The sequence below is a fragment of the Gorilla gorilla genome, chromosome 6, assembly GCF_029281585.2.
Source record: "Gorilla gorilla gorilla isolate KB3781 chromosome 6, NHGRI_mGorGor1-v2.1_pri, whole genome shotgun sequence".
Classification (NCBI taxonomy): Eukaryota; Metazoa; Chordata; class Mammalia; order Primates; family Hominidae; genus Gorilla; species Gorilla gorilla.
The window spans coordinates 130,723,425-130,750,771 of record NC_073230.2 but is presented as its reverse complement, the minus strand read 5'-3'; the positions used below and the strand labels follow the sequence as shown (position 1 = coordinate 130,750,771).

Here is a 27,347-nt window from a genome sequence, read left to right as displayed (position 1 = left end):
GTCAATTTTCTTGTGCAGAAATTGGACTGGTGGGCAAAAGCATTAGCAGCAGCAGTTTTATATGTTATTCTGTGGGCGACCACTGTTCATGGTAATTTTGTCATTAAGACAATTCCATGGCACGGTTTTAGCCATTCTGCCTAGAAGCTTAACCTCAAGTCTTATTCTGTAGGTCTTTCAACAATTGTTAGCTATCCAATATCCTTATAATAAACTTCTGCTTAATCAAACTAAATCAGCTTATGTTGTTTACAACAGACTGATATAATAATTTGTCTTAAATTCCAAAACAGTAGACATCTAATAGTTGTTGATACATTTCCCAGGACAGAACAATGACATAAGTATTATGTGTATAAATTAAATAATACTCCACTGAAGAGATGTTTCGGGCTGGCAATAGTGAGGGAGGATTGGCATGTTAGAGCTGGAAAATAAAGACAAGCAAGTTCAGTGATGCAAATAAAAAACAGATTGATGTAGCTGAAAAGAAAGGGAATAACAAATGAGAATGATGAGACAGGATTCTGAACCAATTAAATTATATTTATATTTTCAGAAAGATGAAATAAAGACCAAATCTCTGGATATATGGTAAGTTTTACTCTCATTAAATGGACATGATTTTAAAAATAGATATCTAGCTCTACTCCATGCCTAGCAGGGGATTAAGCTATAGTGAATTTGAGGGATAGCCTACAGTTTTCTGATAAAAACTGGCAATGGGTAGCATATGTAAATAAATACAGAAAGTTGCTGTTTCTCTTTTTCATTTATCAAAATGCTCTAATAGTAAAAATAAAAGATCTTCTTATATATAGTCAAGTTCTGGGTTAAAATAAGCATTGGATAATAATTGTGCTTTTACATTAAAATATCATCAAGGTACAAAAATAACAAGCCCACAATAAAGTTAAAATAAAAACTCAAAAGGTAAAACGACATCATTTTGAACTTACTGGTTTTTTTTTCTGTTATATTTAAATGTCCCACACAGACACAGACCATTTTAGAGGATGTTCTATTTTCTCACTTGCAATGTTTTCTTTTCCTGGTTCATGAACCAGCATTTAATGGCATCCAATAGCAATAAAATAGTAGCTTTTAAATACCCATATTAGATGGTTTCCTAGGGAAATAGCTATGTGCTTGGATGAGTCTGGCACTATGCCTCAAATGTCAACAATATTGAGGGTGTGTCAGATTTCCAAAGATAAAATGTGTTCCAGACACCTAAGGATGGCTTGGCTTCCATCACTATGCAATTCAAACCTGGAAGCTGTCAACAGAGGTACCCAGCTGTGCTTGCCTGCATGAATGAAATGGAGGAACAGAAGTCAATTTCAAAAGAAGCCAAGGATGAGGACCTAAACAATTTCAAAGAATGAATACAGAAGCTTGAGCTATAACCAGAAATAAGCCAATGGCTAGTATCAACCACTGAGCATGGGTGCAACATGTTTCTCTTGGCAGTGGGTAGAAACACCAGTCCCCTAAAGAGTCTTTATAGCTGTGGGCCCCTTTAAGATAGAAAGACCCAAGCTTTTTAAAATAAAGTAATACATAAAGTAAAAGAAAATGAGATATGCTTTTGTGCCCTTGGTGCTGCTGCAGCAGAAACAATAAGAGAAAGGAGTATTGTTATTCTTATTATTAGCAAAAATCATGACATGAAAGTAGAAGTAGACTCTTTTTGGTTATTATTTTATTCTTCTCCATAATTCTGAAAATCACAATTCAAAGAAAGATAGGTATGTTGTAATGCTCTAATTTCCCTCATTATTTGGGGGTAGACAAACGAGATAAGTACTTACCAGACAAATTTGACTATATAAGCTAAGCATTCTTTCCTCTAAAAATAAAATAATAATAATAACCAGGGGCCGGGCACGGTGGTTCATGCCTGTAATCCTAGCATTTTGGGAGGTCAAGGCGGGTGGATCACTTGAGGTCAGGAGTTTAAGACCAGCCTAGTCAACATGGCAAAACTCTGTCTCTACTAAAAATACAAAAATTACCCAAGCATAGTGGCACACGACTGTAGTCCCAGCTACTCAGGAGGCTGAAGCAGGAGAATAGCTTGAACCTGGAAGGTGGAGGTTGCAGTGAGCTGAGATGGTGCCACTGCACTCCAGGCTGGGTGACAGAGTGAGACTCTGTCTCAAATAAATAAACAAACAAACAAATAAAATAACCAGGAGAATTTAAGACAAAAGTAAAAATTCCATTTTTGATAAAATTAGGAGATGACATCATTTGGCTGTTTCCCCACATAAATCTCATCTCGAATCGTAATCCCCACATGTCAAGGGAGGGACATGGTGGGAGGTGATTGCATCATGGGGGCAGTTTTCCCCATGCCGTTCTCATGACAGTGAGGAAGCTCTCATGAGATCCGATGATTTAAAAGTGGCAGTTCCCCCTGTGCTCTCTTTCTGTCTCTCCGGCCCCTAGTGAAGAAGGTACTTGCTTCCCCTTCACCTTCTCCCATGATTGTAAGTTTCCTGAGGCTTCCCCAGCCATGAGAACTGTGAGTAAATTAAACCTCTTTCCTTTATAAATTACCCAGTCTCAGGTAGTTCTTTATGGCAGTGTCAAAATGGACTAACACAACATATGTCTACAGGGAATTTACTTTTTGAGCAAAGAACATACATGTAAGTTAAAGAAATAGATACATTTAAAAAAGCAAATACAGAACATTGGTACCAGGAGTGGAGTGCTGCTATAAAGATAACATGAAAATGTAGAAGTGACTTTGGAAATGGGCAATGGGCAGGGGTTGGAACAGTTGAGAGGGCTCAGAAGAAGACAGGAAGATGTGAGAAAGTTTGGAACTTCCTAGAGACTTGTTGAATGATTTTGACCAAAATGCTGATAGTGATATGGATAATGAAGTCCGGGCTGAGGTGGTCTCAGATGAAGATGAAGAATTTATTGGGACTGGGGTAAAGGTCACTCTTGCTATGCTTTAGCAAAGATACTGGCAGTGAGTGTTTTGCCCCTGCCCTAGAGATCTGTGGAACTTTGAACTTGAGAGAGATGATTTCAGGTAATCGGTGGAAAATATTTCCAGCAGCAAAGAATTCAAGCAGTTACCTGGCAGATTCTGAAAGCATTCAGTCACATGCATTCACAGTGATTATCTGAAACTGGAACGTTTCTTTATAAGGGAAACAGCACATAAAAGTTTGGATAATTTTTAGCCTGACCATGAGGTAGAAAAGAAAAACCCATTTCCTGGGCAGAAATTCAAGCCAGGTCTAGAAATTTGCATAAGTAATAAGGAGCCGAATGTTAATAGCCATGACAAGGGGGAAAATCTCCCTAGGGCATGTCAGAGATCCTCATTGCAACCTCTCCCATCACAGGCCTGGAGGCCTAGGAGGAAAAGATGGTTGTGGCTAAAAGGATCCAATGTACAATTCAGGCCATGACTTCAGAGGGTGTAAGCCCTAACCCTTGGCAGCTTCCATGTGGTTTGGGGCCTGCAGGTACACAAAAGACAAAAGTTGAGCTTTGAGAGCCCCCATCTAGATCTCAGAAGCTGTAGGGAAATGTCGGGAGGTCCAGGTAGAAGTTTGCTGCAGGGGCAGAGACCTCATAGAGAACCTCTACTAGGGCAATGCAGAGGATAAATGTTGGCTTGGAGCCCCTACACAGAATCCCTACTGTGGCACTGCCTAGCAGACCTGTGAGAAAAGGGCCACCATCCACCAGACCCCAGAATGGTAGATCCACCAACAGCTTGTACCATACACTTGGAAAAGCTGCAGGCACTCAATGTCAGCCCATAAAAGCAGCTGTGGGGGGCTGTACCCTGCAGAGCTCAAGGCCTTGGAAGCCCACCCCTTGCATCAGCATGCCCTGGATGTGAGACATGGAGTCAAAGGAGATTATTTTGGAGCTTTAAGATTTAATGACTGCCCTGCCAGGTTTCAGACTTCCATGGAGCCTGTAGCCCCTTGTTTTGGTCAATTTCTCCAATTTGGAATGGGAATATTTATCCAATGCCTGTACCCCCATTGTATCTTGGAGGTAACTAACTTGCTTTCCATTTTACAGGCTCATAGGGGAAGGGATTTGCCTTGTCTCAGATGAGACTTTGGACTAGGACTTTTGAGTTAATGCTGGAATGAGTTAAGCCTTTGGGTGACTATTAAGAAGGCATGATTGCTTTTGAAATGTGAAAAGCACATGAGATTTGGCAGGGGCCAGGGGTGGAATAATATAGTTTGGCTCTGTGTCCCCATGCATATCTTCTCTTAATTGTAATCCCCATGTGTCAAGGGATGGACCTTGTGGGAGGTGACTGGATCATGGAAGCAGTTTCCTCCATGCTCTTCTCATGATAGTGAGAGAGTTCTCCTGAGATCTGATGCTTTAAAAGTGGCAATTTCCCCTGTGCTCTCTCTTCTGCTGCCTTGTGAGGAAGATACTTGCTTCTCCTTCACCTTCTGTCATGATTATACATTTCCAGAGGCCTCTCCAGCCATGCAGAACTGTGAGTCAATAAAACCCCTTTCCTTTATAAATTACTCAGTCTCAAGCAGTTCTTTGTAGCATGTGAAAACAGACTAATATACGATAAAAATTTCAGGATATATTTAAGAGCTTCTAAAAGCTTCCATTAAATATAGAAGCCAATAAGAGAAAGTGGAGATAAGCTGAGGAAAGAATCCAGAAGCTGCAGAAAGTCCTAGGAAAAACACATTTCCTGTGGGTGATAGGTATACCTAAATGCACAAAAAACAATGCCCTTTAACTGGGCCAACAAATGAGAAAAATATTGAGCAGCTTAATCTAAGAAGTCACTCAGGATCAAGTTACAATCAGAGAAGCAGGGGAGATCTATGACATGAAAATGACATTTGCAGGAAGAAGTCTGTCTTTGTGTTAATTTAGAAGAAAGCAATTAGGTTATAAAAGCATCTTAAAATTCTACTCTGTCCCAGCAACCAAGAATTTCTTGCAAACACTATCCAACTCATTCAAAACACAGGTAACAATAATAATTAGCAAAGGGCTGATGCAATTCATTTAAAGGCAAGTATAAAAAGTAATTAGCACATTATCCAATAAATAAGCTATAAAGAAAAGGGAAGAATAGATTAGCAAAATTTTGAAATAAATAAAGAATACTCCAGAAAAAAAATGTTGATATGGAACAAATAAAGAGCTTAGACCACACTTTGAGTGGCTGAGGTGGGCGGATCATGAGGTCAGGAGATCAAAACCATCCTGGCTAACACGGTGAAACCCTGTCTCTACTAAAAATACAAAACATTAGCCGGCCGAGGTGGTGGGCACCTGTAGTCCCAGCTACTTGGGAGGCTGAGGCAGGAGAATGGCGTGAACCCCAGGGGGCAGAGCCTGTAGTGAGCCAAGATGGCGCTGCTGCACTCCAGCCTGGGCGACAGTTAGAATCTGTCTCAGAAAAAAAAAAAAAAAAAAAGCTTAGACCAATCTTTGTTCCCAAATTAAAACAAAATAAGCAAATAACAAAACTTAATGAAACCATTGCTTCTATGAAGGAAAATGCAACAATATAGCAAAGATGCCGGAAATCAGGGAACAGATGGCAAGAAAACAGCAAGACATGAAATTATATTGGCTAAACATAGAAAATAAAAGGCAAAAATAAAATTAACAAAGAAATAAAAAGGATATGAGAAAGAATGCAAAAGCAAAGGGACACTGTAAAAAACATAGATGATAGAAACAAGAGAGAGAAGGATAGAAAATGAGATAGAATTTAAAAAATAATTAAATAGAAAAAATACATAAAAAGACAAAGATGGTACAACATACACATAATTGGAATTCCTAAAAAACCTAAATCAAGATAAAATTACAGAACAAATATTTAAATATAATTCAAAGAAATTTTCTTGAAATTATAAAGAAGGCTTGGATGTGTCTGTGTGTGTGTGTGTGTGTAAGACACACCACATGCCAGGAAAAATTAATCTAGAAAAGTCAATATTGAAAAATAACCTGGAAAGCATGCCATATTATGCTTCTTCAACCTCCATAGCAACATTTAATGTCAGAAGACAGTGATCTAAACAATCCTATAAAGAAAAAAAAATATAACTAACTGAAGGAATCATTTTCTGGCCCAACTGACTTCCAAGTATAAGGGCCATAGACAAACAGTTTGCAATAGTCAAAAAACCAGATAACATTACTTCCACTAATCTTTCTTGAAAAAACTACTGGAGAATAAGTTTAGCTATTATGATATGATGCACATTGAACATACTTAACAATACATCTAAGGCTAAGACAAATGTGGGGTTTACAGTGACACATCAGTGTAAATATTGTATGTCCTATAAATAAGAAATATCACTGACAAAAATTGGAAGGAGCAAGGAGGAAAAAAGACAGATTAAGCATCCTGATTGCCTTATCTCAAATCACTGGAAGTAAAAAGAAATTAAAAATTAACAAAGTAATAGAAGTATATGCACATCCGCTAGCATAAAACTAAACACAACAAACCATACTACTACTGAATAGTATAAAGTGTGGAAGGGAAAGAGAAGATGAATAGGAAGAAAAGATTTGCTAAATTTATTTACTTTTCTTGCTAGGGAACTAATAAACTATACACACACAAGCACACACACACAAACAAATACACACATGTGAAAGAAAACAAACTTCATATTGAAAGATAAAGTGATGATGGGTAGGCAGTTCCAAGATGGCCGAATAGGAACAGCTCCAGTCTACAGCTCCCAGCATGAGCGATGCAGAAGATGGGTGATTTCTGCATTTCCAATTGAGGTACTGGATTCATCTCACTGGGGCTCATCAGACAGTGGGTGCAGGACAGTGGGTGCAGCCTACTGAGTGTCAGCTGAAGCAGGTCAAGGCATCGCCTCACCCAGGAAGCCCAAGGAGTCAGGGAATTCCCTTTCCTAGCAAAGGGAAGGGGTGACAGATGGCACCTGGAAAATCGGGTCACTCCCACCCTAATACTGCACTTTTCCAATGGTCTTAGCAAGCAGGACACCAGGAGATTATATCCCGTGCATGGCTCGGAGGGTCCCACACCCACGGAGCCTCACTCATTGCTAGCACAGCAGTCTGAGACAGAACTGCAAGGTGGCAGTGAGGCTGGGGGAGGGGCGCCCACCATTGCTGAGGCTTGAGTAGGTAAACAAAGTGGCCTGGAAGTTCGAACTGGGTGGAGCCCACTGCTGCTCAAGGAGGCCTGCCTGCCTCTGTAGACTCCACCTCTGGGGGCAGGGCATAGCCAAACAAAAGGAAGCAGAAACCTCTGCAGACTTAAATGTCCCTGTTTGACAGCTTGGAAGAGAGCAGTGGTTCTCCCAGCATGGAGTCTGAGATCTGAGAATGGACAGACTGCCTCCTCAAGTGGGTCCCTGACCCCCGAGTAGCCTAACTGGGAGGCACGCCCCAGTAGGGGCAGACTGACACCTCACATGCCCAGGTACCCATCTGAGACGAAGCTTCCAGAGGAACAATCAGGCAGGAACATTTGCGGTTCAGCAATATTCGCTGTTCTGCGCCTCTGCTGCTGACATCCAGGCAAACAGGGTCTGGAATGGACCTCCAGCAAACTCCAACAGACCTGCAGCTGAGGGTCCTGACTGTTAGAAGGAAAACTAACAAACAGAAAGGACATCCACACCAAAACCCCATCTGTACGTCACCATCATCAAAGACCAAAGGTAGATAAAACTACAAAGATGGGGAAAAAACAGAACAGAAAAGCTGAAAATTCTAAAATCAGAGCACCTCTCCCCCTCCAAAGGAACGGAGTTTCTTGCCAGCAATGGAACAAAGCTGGATGGAGAATGACTTTGAGTAGTTGAGGGAAGAAGGCTTCAGACAATCAAACTTCTCTGAGCTAAAGGAGGAAGTTTGAACCCATTGCAAAGGAGCTAAAAACCTTGAAAAAAGATTAGACGAATGGCTGAGTAGAATAACTAGTGTAGAGAAGTCCTTAAATGACCTGATGGAGCTGAAAACCATGGCACGAGAACTACGTGATGAATGCACAAGCTTCAGTAGCCAATTCGATCAACTGGAAGAAAGGGTATCAGTGATTGAAGATCAAATGAATGAAATGAAGTGAGAAGAGAAGTTTAGAGAAAAAAGGTTAAAAAGAAATGAACAAAGCCTCCAAGAAATATGGGACTATGTGAAAAGACCAAATCTACATCTGATTGGTGTACCTGAAGGTGACGGGGAGAATGGAACTAAGTTGGAAAACACTCTGCAGGATATTATCCAGGAGAACTTCCCCAATCTAGCAACGCAGGCCAACATTCAAATTCAGGAAATACAGAGAATGCCACAAAGATACTCCTCAAGAAAAGCAACTCCAAGACACATAATTGTCAGATTCACCAAAGTTGAAATGAAGGAAAAAATGTTAAGGGCAGCCAGAGAGAAAGGTTGGGTTACCCACAAAGGGAAACCCATAAGACTAACAGTGGATCTCTCGGCAGAAACTCTACAAGCCAGAAGAGAGTGGGGGCCAATATTCAACATTCTTAAAGAAAAGAATTTTCAACCCAGAATTTCATATCCAGCCAAAGTAAGCTTCGTAAGTGAAGGAGAAATAAAATCCTTTACAGACAAGCAAATGCTGAGAGATTTTGTCACCACCAGGCCTGCCCTACAAGAGCTCCTGAAGGAAGCACTAAACATGGAAAGGAACAACCAGTACCAGCCACTGCAAAAACATGACAAATTGTAAGGACCATCGATGCTAGGAAGGAACTGAATCAACCAACGAGCAAAATAACCAGCTAACATCATGATGACAGGATCAAATTCGCACATAACAATATTAACCTTAAATGTAAATGGGCTAAATGCTCCAACTAAAAGACATAGACTGGCAAATTGGATAAAGAGTCAAGACCCATCAGTGTGCTGTCTTCAGGAAACCCATCTTACGTGCAGAGACACACATAGGCTCAAAATAAAGGGATGGAGGAAGAGATACCAAGCAAATGGAAAACAAAAAAGGCAGGGGTTGCAATCCTAGTCTCTGATAAAACAGACTTTAAACCAACAAAGATCAAAAGAGACAAAGAAGGCCATTACATAATGGTAAAGGGATTAATTCAACAAGAAGAGCTAACTATATTAAGTATATATGCACCCAATACAGGAGCACCCAGATTCATAAAGCAAGTCCTTAGAGTTCTACAAAGAGACTTAGACTCCCATATAATAATAATAGGAGACTTTAACATCCCACTGTCAACATTAGACAGATCAACGAGACAGAAAGTTAACAAGGATATCTGGGAATTGAACTCAGCTCTGCACCAAGTGGACCTAATAGACATCTACAGAACTCTCCACCCCAAATCAACAGAATATACATTTTTCTCAGCACCACATTGCACTTATTCCAAAATCGACCACGTAGTTGGAAGTAAAGCACTCCTCAGCAAATGTAAAAGAGCAGAAATTATAACAAACTGTTTCTCAGACCACAGTGCAATCAAACTAGAACTCAGGATTAAGAAACTCACTCAAAACCGCTCAACTACATGGAAACTGAACAACCTGCTCCTGAAGGACTACTGGGTACCTAACGAAATGAAGGCAGAAATAAAGATGTTCTTTGAAACCAATGAGAACAAAGACACAACATACCAGAATCTCTGGGACACATTTAAAGCAGTGTATAGAGGGAAATTTATAGCACTGAGTGCCCACAAGAGAAAGCAGGAAAGATCTAAAATTGACACCCTAACATCACAATTAAAAGAACTAGAGAAGCAAGAGCAAACACATTCAAAAGCTAGCAGAAGGCAAGAAATAACTAAGATCCGAGCAGAACTGAAGGAAATATAGAGGAAATGGATAAATTCCTGGAAATGCACAACCTCCCAAAGTTCAACCAGGAATAAATTAAAACCCTGAACAGACAATTATCAAGCTCCAAAATTGAATCAGCAATAAGAAACTCGCCAACCATAAAAAGCACTGGACCAGATGAAATTCATAGCCAAATTCTACCAGATGTACAAAAAACAGCTGGCATCAATTCTACTGAAACTAATCCAAAAAACCAAGGAGGAGGTATTCCTCTCTACTGATTCTATGAAGCCAGCATCACCCTGATACCAAAAACTAAAGACAAAACAAACAAATAAAAAACCAACAAACTACAGGCCAACATTCCTCATGAATGTAGACACAAAAATCCTCAACAAAATACTAGCAAACTGAATTGAACAATACACAAAAAGTTAATTCACCACAATCAAGTAGGCTTAATTCCTGGAACGCAAGGTTGGTTCAACATATCCAAATCAATAAATGTGATTCACCACATAAACAGGATTAAAAACAAAACCGTATGATCACCTCAATACATACAGAAAAAGCTTTCAATAAAATCCAGCATCCCTCCGTGACAAAAATTCTCAATAAACTAGGCAAGGAAGGAACATAAGTCGAAATAATAAGAGCCATCTATGACAAACCCACAGATAATATTATACTGAATAGGAAAAAGCTATAAGCATTCCCCTTAAGAACTGGCACAAGACAAGAATGCTTAATCTCACCACTCCTATTCAACATAGTACAGGAAGTGCTAGCCAGAGCAATCAGACAAGAGAAAGAAAAATAAAGGTATTCAAATAGGAAAAGAAAAGGCCAAACCATCTCTCTTTGTGGATAATATGATTCTATACCTAGAAAACGCTACTCTCTCTGCCAAAAGGCTTCTGGAAATGATAAGCAACTTAAGTAAAGTTTCAGGATACAAAATCAATGTACCAAAATCAGTGGTGTTTCTATACACCAATAATGTTTAAGCTGAGTGCCAAATCAAGAATGCAATTCCATTTACAATAGCCACACACACACACAAATAAAATAAGTAGGAATATACCTAACCAAGAAGGTAAAAGATCTCTACAAGGAAAGCTACAAAACACTGCTGAAAGAAATTATAGATGACATAAACACATGGAAAAAATTCCATTTGTCATGGTCTAGAAGAATCAAAATTGTTAAAGTGGCCATACTGCCTAAAGCAATCTACAGATTCAATGCTATTTCTATCAAACCACCAAAGTCATTTTTCACAGAATTAGAATAAATTATTCTAAAATTCATATGGAACCAAAAGAAAGTCCAAATTGCCAAAACAATCTTAAGCAAAAAGAACAAAGCTGGAGGCATCACATTACCAAAATTAAAACTATATTATAAGGCTACAGTAACTAAAACAGCATGGTATTGGTACCTAAACAGACATATTGACCAACTGACAGAATAGTGAACCCAGAAATAAAGCCACACACCTACAGCCATCTGATCTTCAACAAAGTTGACAAAAATAAGCAATGGGTGAAGGACTCCATATTAAATAAATGGTGCTGGGATAACTGGCTAGCTATATTCAGAAGATGAAACTGGACCCCTACTTTTCACCATATATAAAAATTAACTCATGATAGATTAATGACTTAAATGTAAGACCCCAAACTATATGAATCCTAGGAGAAAACCTAGGAAGTACCATTCTGGACATAAGCCTTGGGAAATAATTTATGACTAAGTCCTCAAAAGCAATTGCAACAAAAACAAAAATTGTCAAATGGGGCCTAATTAAACTAAAGAGCTTCTGCACTACAAAAGAAACTATCAACAGAGTAAACAGATGACCCACAGAATGGGAGAAAATATTCACAAACAATGCATCCAACAAAGGTCTAATATCTACAATCTGTGAGGAACTTAATTCAATAAGCAAAAAATACATAATCCCATTAAAAAGTGGGCAAAAGACATGAACAGATACTTCTTAAAAGAAGACAAGCAAGTGGCCAACAAACGTATGAAAGAACGATCAACATCACTAACTATCAGTGAAATACAAATCAAAGTACCATGAGATACCATCTCGCACCAATCAGAATGGCTATTATTAAAAAGTCAAAAAACAAAAGATGCTGGCAGAGAAAAGTGAATGCTTATACACTGTTGGTGGGAATGTAAATTAGTTCAGTCACTGTGGAAAGCAGTATGGAGATTTCTCAAACACTTAAAACAGAATTACCATTCAACTTAGTAATTTTATTACTAGGTGTATATTGAAAAGAAAATAAATTATTCTACCAAAAAGACACATGCACTCAAATGTTCATTGCAGCACTAATCACAATAGCAAAGACAAGGAATTCACTTAGGTGCCTAACAGTGGTATATTGGATAAAGAAAATATGGTGCATAATACCATAAAATTCCACACAGCCGTAAGAATGAATGAAATCCTGTCCTTTGTAGCAACATAAATGCAGCTGGAGGCCATTATCCTAAGTGAATTAACACAGGAACAGCAAACCAGATACTGCATGTTCTCACTTATAAGTGGAGGCTAAACATTAGTTACTCATGAACACAAATCTGGCAACAATAGACACTGGGGACTACTAAGGGGGAGGAAGAAGAGGGAGGCAAGGGTTGAAGAAAAATTTAAAACACTTGTCAGTTACATGAAAACTTATGCCACTGTGAAGTGAGTCTATGTTCTTGGATAAGAAAACCCAACTTTGTAATAATTTTAGTTAATTTAATTATTTTTAAATTAGTTTGTAATTTATAAATACAACACAAAAATATTAATTATTAATATTTTTTCACATTTAGATAAGGTGAAGATTTTACATCAAAATAAAATACAGGTATACCTTTTTATTTCACTTTGCTTTATTGCATTTTGCAAATTTAATGTTTGTGGCAACTCTGCATCAAGCAAATCTATCGAGGTCATTTTTCTAACAGCATTGTGTTTACTTCATGTCTCTGTGTCACATTTTGGTAATTTATGCAATATTTCAAACTTTTATTATTATTATATTTGTTATAGTGAGCTCTGATCAGTGATATCTGATGTTGGTATTGTTTTGTAATTGTTTTGAAGTGTCACAAACTGTGCCCATATAAGACTGAACTGAATTGATAGATTGTGTGTTCAGATTGCTCTACCAAGAGATCATGCTTCTGTCTTTCTCCCTCCCCTTAGGACACCCCTATTTCCTGAGATATAACAATATTGAAATTAGGCCAATGAATAACCCTACAATGGCCTTCCTGTTCAAGTGAAAGGAAGAGTTGCATGTCTCCAACTTTAAATCAAAAGCTAGAAATGTTTAAACTTAGTAAGGAAGGCACACTGAAAGCCAAGTTGTAGGCCTCTTGCATCAGTTAGCCAAGTTAGGAATGCAAATAAAAAATTATTGAAGAAAACTAGAAGTGCTACTCTAGTGAATACATGAATGATAAGAAAGATAAACAGCCATATTGCTGATATGGAGGACATTTTAGTAGTCCAGTTAAAGATCAAATCACCCACAGATTCTATTACATCAAAGTCTACTTCAGAATAAGGCCATAATTCTCTTTAATTCTATTAAGGCTGAGAGAGGCAAGGAAGCTGCAGTGAAAAAGCCAGCAAAGGTTGGTTCATTTCACGAGGTCTAAGGAAAGATCTATCTCCATACATAAAAGTTCATGGCGAAGCACCTAGTGCTTATGCAGAAACTGTAGCAGGTATATAGTAAGGTAATGATGAAGGTGGCTACACTAAACAACAGATTTTCAATGTAGACAAAACAGTCTTGTATTGGAAGAATATGCCATTGAAGACTTTCATAGCTAGGGGAGAAGTGAATGCCCAGCTTCAAAGTTTTGAAGGACAGGCTGACTGTCTTGGTAGGGGATAATGCAGCTGTTGACTTTAAATTGAAGCCAGCCCTTATTTACCATTCTGAAAATCCTGGCACCCTTAAGAATCATGCTAAATCTACTCTGCCTGTTCTCTGTAAATGAAACAACTTAGTCTGGATGACAGCACATCTATTTACAGGATGGTTTACTGAATATTTGAAGCCCACCATTGAGACCCACTTCTCAGAGAAAAGATTTCTTTCAAAATATTACTGCTCATTGATAAGAGCTCTGATGGAGATGTACAAGAAGATTAATGTTGTTTTCATGCCTGCTAACACAAAATTCATTTTGCAGCCCATATATCAAGGAATAATTTCAACTTTCATTATTTAAGAAATATATTTTGTGAGGCCCTGGCTGCCACAGAGAGTGATTTCTCCAATAAATCTGGGCAAAGTAAATTGAAAACTTTCTGGAAAGGATTTGCCATTCAAGATGCCATTGAGAATATGTGTAATTTATGGGAGGAGTTCATGATATCAACATTAAAAGGAGTTTGGAAGAAATTGATTTAAACCTTCGTGGATGACTTAGATGGTTTCAAGATTTCCATAGAGGAAGTAACTGCAAATATGGTGTAAACCACAAGAGAATTAGAAGTAGAGTCTGAAGATTTGACTGAATTGCTGCAATGTCATGATAAAATCTGAACAAATGAGGAGATGCCTCTTATGAGTGAGCCAAGAAAGTGGTTACTTCAGATGGAATTTACTCTTGGTGAAGATGCTGTGGACATTGTAGAAATGACAACAAAAGAGTTAGGATATCACATGAACTTAGTTACCAAAATATCTCTTCTGTTCTATTGGTCTTGCTGTATGATCATGCTTAATACAGTGCTATTTTAATTAAAAGCTTTATAGTATGCTTTAATATCTGTCAGGATTGTATTCCTCATTGTTCTTCTTTCACAAAGTTTTATTGACACTTCTTGTTTATAGGTATACCTCAGAGATATTGTGGGTTTGGTTCCAGACCACCACAATAAAGCAAATATTGCAATAAAGTATGTCACACAATTTTTTTTTGTTTCCCAGTGCATGTAAAAGTTATATTTACACTATATTGTAGTCTATTAAGTGTGGAATAACATTATATCTAAGAAAATAATGTACATATCTCAGTTAAAATATACTATATTGCTAAATAATTCTAGTGATCATCTGAGCCTTCAGTGAGTTGTAATCCTTTTCCTGGTGGAGATCTTGCTTCCATGCGGATGGCTGCTGACTGATCAGGGTGGTAGTTGATGAAGGCTAGGGTGACTGTGGCAATTTCTTAAAATAAGACAATTATTAAATTTGCCACATCAATTAACTCTTCCTTTCATGCAAGATTTCTCTTTGGCATGTGATAGAGTTTAATACCATTTTACCCACAGTAGAACTTATTTCAAAATTGGAGTCAATCCTCTCAAATCTTGCCACTGCTTTATCAACTAAGCTCATGTGATATGTAAGGCATCTCAAGTAATTGGGAAAAACAGACTGTTGAATTAATGGCATTGTGACATTGTGGGTAACATCCGGAAAAAATTAAATTATGTCCATATTTGATACTGCATACCAAGATAACTTCCAAAACAATAAAAATTTTAATGCAAAAACCAAAATGTTAAAAAACAATGCAAGAATTATTTTATAACCTCAAAGTGAAGATGACCTCTGTAACTATGACACAAATTCCAGAAGCCACAAAAGAGTAGCGTAATATATTCACCTCTGTAAAACTTGTAACAACAACAACAAAAAACTTCTGTATCATGAAAACACTAAACAGAAAGTAAAAACACATAAAAAACTGGGAAAGAATTCTTTTAATTTTTTTTGACAAAAGACTAAGCTCCTATGTATGTAAGAGCTCTTATTGGTTAATAAGAAAGATAACAACCCAGAAGAAAAATAAAGATTTTTATGAACAGATGTTTTACAGAAAGTTAACTGCAAATGACTCTTCAGCATATAAAAAGATGTTCTTCACTCCTGATAACAGAAATATAACTGAAAACTATATTGAGATATATTTTACCTATCAGATTTGCAAAATTAAATTTCAAAATTTGCTAACACAGCATTGGTGAGGCAGTAGGAAACAGATGCTTTCATACATTGATTGTGGGATGGCAGATTGGTACAATATGAAGAAGTGGCACTTTGGCAGTGTATACTGCAACAGTTTATATCCATCAATCCAACAAATCCACTTCTAAGAATTTACCTGAGAGGTTTACTTGCATATATGCAAATAAAGATGTACAAGGATATATGTGTAAAACCGTGCAGCCCTATTTGTGACAGCAAATATGTGTAAACAACCTTATTTTCATCTATACAGAAATAGTAAAATAAATGATATACAAAACCAAATACTATTTAAACGTTTTTAAATTCTCATGTATTAACATGGGGAGATTGTCAAGATACATTTAATGGGGAAGAAAGGCAAATTCATAACAGTCTAGTACAATACCGTAATGTAGAAGTGTGCGTGTGTGTTTTCCTTGTTTAAAAAAGAGTATCTGAAAAGATGAAGAAACTAGGTTGGACGCAGTGGCTCAGGCCTGTAATCCCGGCACTTTGGGAGGCTGAGGCAGGTGGACAGCTTGAACCCAGAAGTTTGAGACCAGCCTGGGCAACACCCTGTCTTTACAAAAAGCGGAAAAAGATAGGTGGGTGCGGTGGCAAATGTCTGTAGTCCCAGCTACTCAGGAGTCTGAGGTGGGAGGATCCCTTGAGCCTGGGAAGCAGAGGTTGGAGTGAACTGAGATCCTGCCACTGCATTCCAGCTGAGGCGACAGAGCAAGACCTTGTCTCAAAACCAAACCAAACCAAACCAAATAAACCAAAAAAACTAGGAGTGATTACCCACAGGAAGACAGATGAATGCAGATGGTAAACAGGAAGGGAAGAAAACTTTTCACCACTTATCTTTTATACTTCTTGATATTTGTTTCATGCTTATTAAACAGTAGCAGTTTATTAAATAAAACAATTTTTAAAACTGAGATATATATTCCCAGTTTGCCACAATATTACAAAACTTAATTTTCTGAAATGTAATCTAGTTTTGATATTCATTTATAAACCTGAAGTGGTATGGCACACTTTTATATCTTTATGTTTATTCCTTGGCCCTCTGCAGGCTAGATTCTACTGAATTTGCTCTTTCAAAACTCACTAAAAGCTTCCTAATTCCCAAATCCAATAACGACTTTTCAGTTCTCCTCTCATTTGAATTCCCTTCTGTGCTGGATGCTGCTGTCTACCCCCTTCCTTACTGAAACACTGCCCCTTTGTTAGTACTTTATCACCTACTAAAGTCCTGGCTCTCCTTCACAGCATTCACTCTCCCTTGAGCTCTATGAATAGCAGGATAAGAATAAGATTGTTTTCAATTGTCTTTCCTGGTTAAATACCTTACCACCCTTGACATTGGCTGGAGCTTGTAATACTTACTGGGTAAAGCACTTAATTATCAAAAGCCCTCTTGCCAAAAACTAAAGATTATCTTTGGTTGAAGAGGCAGGAAATAATTAGGAGCTTTGTTATTTCATTTCCTTCAAGTTAACTATTCTCTGTTTTGAAGGTGGTACACAGAGTACTTAGAAGCAGTAGAATTGGAGCCCGGGACTTGAGAGGAACAGCCTTTGAAACCAGATTACCTGGGCTCAAAGTCCAACCTCATTCCTCACTAGTGTGCAACCTTCAGCAAGTTATTCAAACTTTAGTTAAGTGAGTTACTACAACTGTGCCTGTGTTGCTTACTTCTCCCTAAAATGGAGGAGCCATGATAGTACCTAATTCATTGCACTCTTGGGTAGTATTTATGAGGGAATAGATGTAGAATCACTTTGAACCATTCCTGGCATCCAGGCTCTTGCATCTATGGCTAGTAACAGTCCATGTAGAAAATTGTAGAGCATTAATTCTAGAGTCAGTACCCTGAATTCTAGTCTCATTTCTACTACTACCTTGATCTATGTTTTGGATACATTTTCTGAGTTTCAGCTTCCCTGTTTATAAAACAGGAGGCTAAAATATGATCTCAAAAATTCTTTTCTGTCAATATAATTCTAAACATCTTCTTTGAGGAACAATGTCTTAAGCCCATTACTTCAAAGTCTCATAGCTAAAGCACTGCTTTGTGTATGAATTGGGAAGCTTTTCTGAAGGTCAGGATTAATGACTTTACAAAATGAGAAACATACAGGCTTGTTTTATGAAGACATTTAGTATTTTACTTATTTTTAAACAAAGCCATTTCTTTTAGTACAAGAAAAAAATTGTATTCTTAAGAGATAAAGTGGTTCTAAAATTGAATATTTATCTAATCAACACAGGTTCTTAGAAATTTACAATATTGGGGAATAAAACCAAAACTGCACAGATTAGAAATAGGTTGATCATGCAGGGCACAGTGGCTTATGTCTTGGGAGTCTTAGGCAGGTGGATTGCTCGAGCTCAAGAGTTTAAGAACAGCCTGGGCAACATAGCAAGACCTCTGACTCTACAAAAAATACATACACACACACATGCACACACGCACGCATACACACACACACAGCTAGGCATGGTGTGCATGCCTGTAGTACCAACTACTCAGGAGACTGAGATGGGATGATCTTTTGAGCCAAGATCATGCCACTGCACCCCAGCCTGGGCACTAGAGAGAGATCCAGTCTGAAAATAAATAAATAAATAAAAAATATGAAAAGAAAAGAAGGAAAGAAAAGAAAAAGAAAGAAATCAGTTAATTAACAGAAAAGCCCTTACATTAGAAATAAAATATTTATTGAATGAGGGGAGGCAGTTTCCAAGATGGCCAAATAGGAACAGCTCCGGTCTGCAGCTCCCAGCGTGATCGATGCAGAAATGGGTGATTTCTGCATTTCCAACTGAGGTACCTGGTTCATCTCACTAGGACTGGTTGGACAGTGAATGCAGCCCATGGAGGGTGAGCTGAAGCAGGGCAGGGCATCACCTCACCCCAGAAGGACAAGTGGACAAGGGATTTCCCTTTCCTAGCCTAGGGAAGCCATGACAGACTGTACCTGGAAAAACAGGACACTCCCACACAAATACTGCGCTTTTCCCAAGGTCTTAGCAACCAGCAGACAAGGAGATTCTCTCCCATGCCTGGTTCAGTGGGTCCTACGCCCACAGAGTCTTGCTCACTGCTAGCACAGCAGTCTGAGATCGAACTGCAAGGTGGCAGCCTGGCTGGGGGAGGGGCATCTGCCATTGCTGAGGCTTGAGTAGGTAAACAAAGCGGCCGGGAAGCTCGAACTGGGTGGAGCCCACCACAGCTCACTCAGCAAGGCCTACTGCCTTTATAGACTCCACCTCTGTGGGCAGGGCATAGATGAACAAAAGGCAACAGACAACTTCTGCAGACTTAAACATCCCTGTCTGACAGCTCTAAAGAGAGCAGTGGTTCTCCCAGCATGGCATTTCAGCTCTGAGAACGAACAGACTGCCTCCTAAAGTGGGTACCTGACCCCCATGTAGCCTAACTGGGAGACACCTCCCAGTAGGGGCCAACAGACACCTCATATAGGCGGGTGCCCCTCTGGGACAAAGCTTCCAGAGGAAGGATCAGGCTGCAATATTTGCTGTTCTGTAGTCTCCGCTGGTGATACCCAGGCAAACAGGGTCTGGAGTGGACCTCCAGCAAACTCCAATAGACCCGCAGCTGAGGGAACTGATTGTTAGAAGGAAAGCTAACAAGCAGAAAAGAATAGTACCAACATCAGCAGAAAAGACTTCTACATCAAAACCTCATCTGTAGGTCACCAACATCAAAGACCAAAGGTAGATAAAACTACAAAGACAGGGAGAAACCAGAGCAGAAAACCTGAAAATTCTAAAAACCAGAGCACCTCTTCTCCTCCAAAGGATCACAACTCCTCGCCAGCAATGGAACAAAGCTAGATGGGGAATAACTTTGACGAGATGACAGAAGTAGCCTTCAGAAGGTCAGTAATAACAAATTTCTGTGAGCTAAAGAAGGATGTTCAAACCCATCACAAGGAAGCTAAAAACCTTGGAAAAAGGTTAGACAAATGGCTAACTAGAATAAACAGTGTAGAGAAGACCTTAAATGATCTGATGGAGCTGAAAACCATGGCACAAGAACTTCATGATGCATGCACAAGCTTCAATAGCTGATTCAGTCAAGTGGAAGAAAGGGTATAAGTGATTGAAGATCAAATAAATGACAAAAAGTGAGAAGACAAGGTTAGAAAAAGAAGAGTAAAAAGAAACAAACAAAGCCTCCAAGAAATATGGGACTATGTGAAAAGACCAAATCTATGTTTGATAGGTGTACCCAAAAGTGATGGGGAGAATGGAACCAAGTTGGAAAACACTCTGCAGGATATTATCCAGGAGAACTTCCCCAATCTAGCAAGGCAGGCCAACATTCAAATTCAGGAAATACAGAGAACACCACAAAGATACTCTGTGAGAACAGCAACCCCAAGACACATAATTTTCAGATTCACCAAGGTTGAAATGAAGGAAAAACTGTTAAGGGCAGCCAGAGAGAAAGGTCGGGTTACCCACAAAGTGAAACCCATCAGACTAACAGCGGATTGGTAAGCAGAAACCCTACAGGACAGAAGAGAGTGGGGGCCAATATTCAACATTATTAAAGAATTTTCAACCTAGAATTTCATATCCAGCCAAACTAAGCTTCATAAGTGAAGGAGAAATAAAATCCTTTACAGACAAGCAAATGCTGAGAGATTTTGTCACCACCAGGCCTGCCCTACAAGAGCTCCTGAAGGAAGCACTAAACATGGGAAGAAACAGCTGGTACCAGCCACTGTAAAAAAAAAAAAAATCGAATTGTAAAGACCATGATGCTATGAAGAAACTGCATCAATTAACGGGCAAAATAACCAGCTAACATCATAATGACAGGATCAAATTCACACATAATAATATTATCCTTAAATATAAATGAGATAAATACCCCAATTAAAAGACACAGACTGGCAAATTGGATAAAGAGTCAAGACCCATCAGTGTGCTGTATTCAGGAGACCCATCTCATGTGCAGAGACACACATAGGCTCAAAATAAAGGGATGGAGGAAGATCTACCAAGCAAATGGAAAGCAAAAAAAAGCAGGGGTTGCAATCCTAGTCTCTGATAAAACAGACTTTAAACCAACAAAGATCAAAAGAGACAAGGAAAGCCATTACATAATGGTAAAGGGATCCATTCAACAAGAAGTAACTATTCTAAATATATATGCACCCAATACAGGAGCATGCAGATTCATAAAGCAAGTCCTTAGAGACCTGCAAAGAGACTTAGACTCCTACGCAATAATAATGGGAGACATTAACACCCCTGCTGTCAATATTAGACAGATCAATGAGACAGAAGTTTAACAAGGATATCCAGGACTTGAACTCAGCTCTGCACCACGCAGACCTAATAGACATCTAAAGAACTCTCCACCCCAAATCAACAGAAGGTACATTCTTCTCAGCACCACATCGCACTTATTCTAAACTCGACCACATAATTGCAAGTAAAGCACTCCTCAGCAAATATAAAAGAACAGAAATCACAACAAATATTCTCTCAAACAACGGTACAATCAAATTAGAACTCAGGATTAAGAAACTCACTCAAAACTGCACAACTACATGGAAACTGAACAACTTGCTCCTGAATGACTACTGGGTAAATAATGAAATGAAGGCAGAAATAAAGATGTTCTTTGAAACCAATGAGAACAAAGACGCAACATACCAGAATCTCTGGGACACATTTAAAGCAGTGTGTAGAGGAAAATTTATAGCACTAAATGCCCACAAGAGAAAGCAGGAAAGATCTAAAATTGACACCCTAACATCACAATTAAAAGAAATAGAGAAGCAAGAGGAAACATTCAAAAGCTAGCAGAAGGCAAGAAATAACTAAGATCAGAGCAGAACTGAAGGAGATAGAGACATAAAAAAGCCCTTCAAAAAAATCAATGAATCCAGGAGCTGGTTTTTTGAAAACATCAACAAAATTGATAGATTGCTAGCAAGAGTAATAAAGAAGAATAGAGAGAAGAATCAAATAGGAGCAATAAAAAATGATAAAGGGGATATCACCATTGATCACACAGGAATACAAAGTACCACCAGAGAATACTATAAACACCTCTACAAAAATAAACTAGAAAATCTAGAAGAAATGGATAAATTCCTCGACACATACACCCTCCCAAGACTAAACCAGGAAGAAGTTGAATCTCTGAATAGACCAATAACAGGCTCTGAAATTGAGGAAATAATAGCCTATCAACCAAAAAAAGTCCAGGACCAGACGGATTCACAGGTGAATTCTACCAGAGGTACAAAGAGGAGCTGGTCTCATTCCTTCTGAAACTATTCCAATCAGTAGAAAAAGAGGGAATCCTCCCTAACTCATTTTATAAGGCCAGCATCATCCTGATATCAAAGCCTGGCAGAGACACAACAAAAAAAGAGAATTTTAGACCAATATCCCTGATGAACATCAATGCGAAAATCCTCAATAAAATACCGGCAAACTGAATCCAGCAGCACATCAAAAAGCTTATCCTCCATGATCAAGTTGGCTTCATCCCTGGGATGCAAGGCTGGTTCAACATATGCAAATCAATAAACGTAATCCATCACATAAACAGAACCAACAACAAAAACCACATGATTATCTCAATAGATGCAAAAAAGGCCTTCAACAAAATTCAACAGCCCTTCATGCTAATAACTCTCATTAAACTAGGTATTGATGGAGTGTATCTCAAAATAATAAGAGCTATTTATGACAAACCCACAGCCAAAATCATACTGAATGGGCAAAAACTGGAAGCATTCCCTTTGAAAACTGGCAGAAGACAGGGATGCCCCATCTCACCACTCCTATTCAACATAGTGTTGGAAGTTCTGGCCAGGGCAATCAGGCAAGAGAAAGAAATAAAGGGTATTCAAGTAGGAAAAGAGGAAGTCAAATTGTCTCTGTTTGCAGATGACATGATTGTATATTTAGAAAACCCCATCATCTCAGCCCCAAATCTCCTTAAGCTGATAAGCAACTTCAGCAAAGTCTCAGGATACAAAATCAGTGTGGAAAAATCACAAGCATTCCTATACACCAATAACAGAAAAACAGAGAGCCAAATCATGAGTGAACTCCCTTTCACAATTGCTACAAAGACAATAAAGTACCTAGGAATCCAACTTACAAGGGATGTGAAGGACCTCTTCAAGGAGAACTACAAACCACTGCTCAATGAAATAAAAGAGGACATAAACAAATGGAAGCACATTCCATGCTCATGGAGAGGAAGAATCAATATCGTGAAAATGGCCATACTGCCCAAAGTAATTTATAGATTCAATGCAATCCCCATCAATCTACCAATGAGTTTCTTCACAGAATTGGAAGAAACAAGGTATTTATTTTGACATCACTAAGTTGAAATTTGACTATTAGACTTCAACCTTATTTTTTTAAACAAGTCGCTCCTTAAATCTCACATTTTTCTGGCCCCTTGGCTAAAACTCTGGGGCTCTGTCTTTAATATTTTACTGTCATTTACTCCTTAAGTCCAATATAGTCCCGAGCCTAGGTTGATCATTTGCTTCACTCCATTGCCACAGTGTCTAAATTTTCTTCACATCTCAACCTGGTGGCTACAGACTGGCTGACTTTGGCCTTTTTATTTTCAAGCAATCACGAAGTCCACTGACAAGTTCCCTCTTCTTCAAAGCACTTTCCCTGAATACTTGTATCTCAAGAATTCATATTGATTTGCTACTCTATCGTTAGTAAGTCTAAATTTCTCTGCCAGACTCAGAGTTAGGTCTCCTTTAGCTGCTCTAGTCTCTTTTTTTACTGCTTTCTTCCCCTCTGTTCCCTCTGTCCCATGTATTTCAATTCCCTCATGGACTCCATACACAATGTCCTCCTCATTACTGATTTCATGCAGGTAATTAGCATGTCAAGCCTTTTCTTTTGGAGACAGGATCTTGCTCTGTTGCCCAGGCTTGAGTGCAGTGGCACAATCATAGCTCACTAAAGCCTTGACATCCTGGGCTCAAGTGATCCGCACGCTTTAGCCTCCTAAATAACTAGGACTACAGGCACGCACCACCACATCTAATCTTTTTGTAGATATGTTGTAATTTCTTTTTGTTATGTTGCCCAGGCTGTCGAGCCTTATTTTTGATTGAAGCTTTACATATTTACTGATATATTTCTATGCATTTGCTATTAATAACTCAACTTCATGACTCTCAAATTATTTCAGGTTTATGCATTATAAAAAAACTTAAATGGTCATCATAATGCAAAGATCTACTTACTTTTTGGGAATATATGACTTGAACTTAAAATTAGTTCTTTTACTGACCAGTTGTGTTTCTGTTGGCAAGTCATACTGTGAGCCTCACAACAGTGTTATAAATATTAAATGAAAAAGATGAAAAGCTATTTTGTCAGCCCTAATTGCAATACCAGTACCATTGTTTTCAATATGTTATTTCCATGCAGAACAGCACATCTTTAAAGTATTAGATAAATAGAAGGTCTGTTAGGTGTTTAATAAGTGTACGAAATATGCTTCAAAAAGCCACAAAATGAAGTTTCAAATTTTTAAAAAGTTGGAGTTAACTGTAAAGCCATTGGTATTAACATAGTTTAGTTCTAAATATTGAATTAGATGGCAATTCTTATGAGAAGGAATTATAACAATAAAACTGATGAGACACTGTTTACTGAAGTGTTTGCTAAAAGAAACATTACTATCAGCTGGCTACACCCACGACAAGTTACAAGAGACCTTTCCTAATTGCATTGTGTTGTCACTGATAAAAGATCTATTTCTATGAATCGAGAGAACCTAATTAGGGCCTCTTTGCAGAGTAATTCTGATTCTATATAGTTTTTCCCTGTTACCATTCTTTATGGTATTCACAGGCAACTACATTGAAATCAGCGTAGACTTGACCTATTGAGGAAGTTTAATGGGAAATGCTGATAACCAGGAAATGTTAATGATCTGGGAACATATATCCTAGCCGAGATGAAATGCATCACAAGAGAATAATTAACATTAGAACTCACAACTTAGTTGCTAAATTATTTTATAATTTAAGAATATAGGACTAAAAAGCAGAAATACAAAGTACTTTGAAAGATTAGTTGTTGAAGTGTCTTTTCTAAGAAGTGGATAAACTACAGATTCTTGAATCTTGTTTTCTAAATTTTCTACACTTTAGCGTACACTGAACACAAGAGTTAAAATTGAAGTAGTAACAAAAGAAGAGTTTGTGTATATCTATGGAAAGCTAAGACTGTTGGTCTTAGCAGAGACTTTTTAAAGAGATTTTTGTCTCTTAGACAGAGACAGCCAACTGACCACCAAAATTTGGGCTTCCTTTCCCATAGTTTAGAGTTGTGAAGCAATTGCCCAGATAATGATTATACTTCCAAATTCTCTTTGCATCCAAGTAGGACCATGTGACCAGTTCTCCCCAGTGGGATGTGAACAGAAGTGATCCATTTTTGAGAGAGAGGAAGGAAGGAAGGAAGGAAGGAAGGAGAAAAAAAAATACCAATTTTAAAACATCTAAATTGTGAGTTGCTTAATGTGTTTCAATAGTACAAGTATAGATTATTTAACTGAGTTGTTATCTAATTCAGTAAAATGCTTAAATACTAGGATATGATTTAAAGGTATGTCTTGATTATAAATAAGACTCTCAAATATCCCCGGCCACTGAGGATGGAGCTTCTCTGCTAAATAAGCTATTATTAGTCTTAGATTTCCTTACCAGGGAGAAGTTCATCACAGTTTTGGCCAAAGGAAGAAAGTGAAGAGCAAGGAATTGAGCTGTACAAAATAAAAGACCCAAGCATTTGAGCAGGTGTCATTTCAGTCCTGATCAAAAAAATTCGAGTTCAGTGTGTATGGTGTGTTAGTGGGAATGTGATTGGTGGTGGCCAGACACTGCTGAAAGAAGAGCCAGAAAGCTAGAAACTCTGAAACATTCTATTTAAATCTAAGTCCCAGGTAGGTAACCATAAGAATGAGCTTGATGACTTCAAAGAAGTTTTAGGTCAGAAAATAGACAAGTAGCCTCTGACAAAAAGGAGGTTTTTGAATAGCTAGGTCAGAATTGTATCTTTTTAAATTTGGGCCCTTAAAGGAGCAGTTAATTTGTTATTAGAGTGGATTCTGAAGGATAGATGTAAAATTTACTAGGAAATTATTGTTTTTCTCATCCTTTTAAAGTAATATTTAATTAAATTATGTAATAATAAAGCAATACAGCCAGCATAAATACTTTGGGGAACACAGTGACCATTAGGACATCAGCCATTGCTTTATTACAAACTGCCCTCAAAACTTAGTGTTTCAAAACACCTACCTTTTAAAATTTTTAATTAACAAATAGTAATTGTATTTATATGGGGTACAATATGATGTTTTGATACATCCATACATTGTATAAGTTAAATCAAGATTAAATCAAGCTAATTAACATATCTATCAACTCATCTACTAATTGTTTTTTGTGGTGAAATATTTAAAATCCAATCTTTTAGCAAGTTTGAAATATACTTTACAATATTATTAAATATGGTCACCATGTGGCACAATGGACCAGTAAAATGTTTGCTAGAACTAAAAATAGGACTAATTTTTGTCTAACTGAAACTTTGTATTCTGTGACCAACATCATCTCTTTCCCCATCTCCAGCCCCCAACCATGGATAATCACCATTCTACTCTTTGTTTCCATGAGTTCAAATTTTTTATTTTTGCATTTCTGAGAATACAATATAGTTATTAACTATAGTTATCATGCTATACAAGAGATCTCTTGAACTTATTCCTCCTACCTAACTGAAATTTTAAATCCTTTGACCAACATTTTCTCAACCCCCTCTCTTCCCACTGTCCTAGCCCCTGGTAACCATCTTTCTACTCCCTGCTTCTATGAGGTTAACTATTTTAGATTCCACATAGAAGTGAGAACATGCTCTCTGTGCCTGGCTTGTTTCACTTAACATCATAGCCTCCAGAGTCATCCATATTGAAGGAAATAACAGAATTTCCTTCTTTTTATGGCTAAATAGTATTACATTGTATATATATACTACATTTTCTTTATTCACTCATCTGCTGATGGACACTAAAGTCAATTCCATATCTTGGTTGTTATTCATAAGGCAAAATAAACATGGGAGAATAGATATCTCTTTGACATACCAATGTAATTTCCTTTGATATATAACCAGTAGTGAGACTACTGGATCATATGGTAATTTTAGTTTTTTTGAGAAACCTTCATACTGTTCTCCATAATGGCTGTCTAAATTACATTCCCATCAACAGTGTACAAGGGTTTTTTTTTCCTTCACATTCTTGCCAACACTTGTTGTCTTTCTTTTTTGATAATAGCTATTCCAACAGGTATAAGGTGATATCTCATTGTGGTTTTAATTTACATTCTTCCAATGATTAGTTATGTTGAACATTTTTTATATACCTGTTTGTCATTTGTGTGTCTTCTTTTGAGCAATGTCTATTTAGGCCTTTTG

General features: G+C 38.0%; 1 long non-coding RNA gene across 1 annotated transcript in view; it reads left to right on the top strand.

Moving 5' to 3' along the window:
- Nucleotides 1–25,335, top strand: part of LOC129523762 (uncharacterized) — a 32,850-nt gene extending 7,515 nt beyond the window's left edge. The window contains exons 2-3 of the long non-coding RNA XR_008667364.1: nt 560–594; nt 25,251–25,335. This is a non-coding gene — a long non-coding RNA (uncharacterized lncRNA). The remainder of the gene's footprint in view (nt 1–559; nt 595–25,250) is intronic.
- The last annotated feature ends 2,012 nt before the right edge of the window (nt 25,336–27,347 follow it).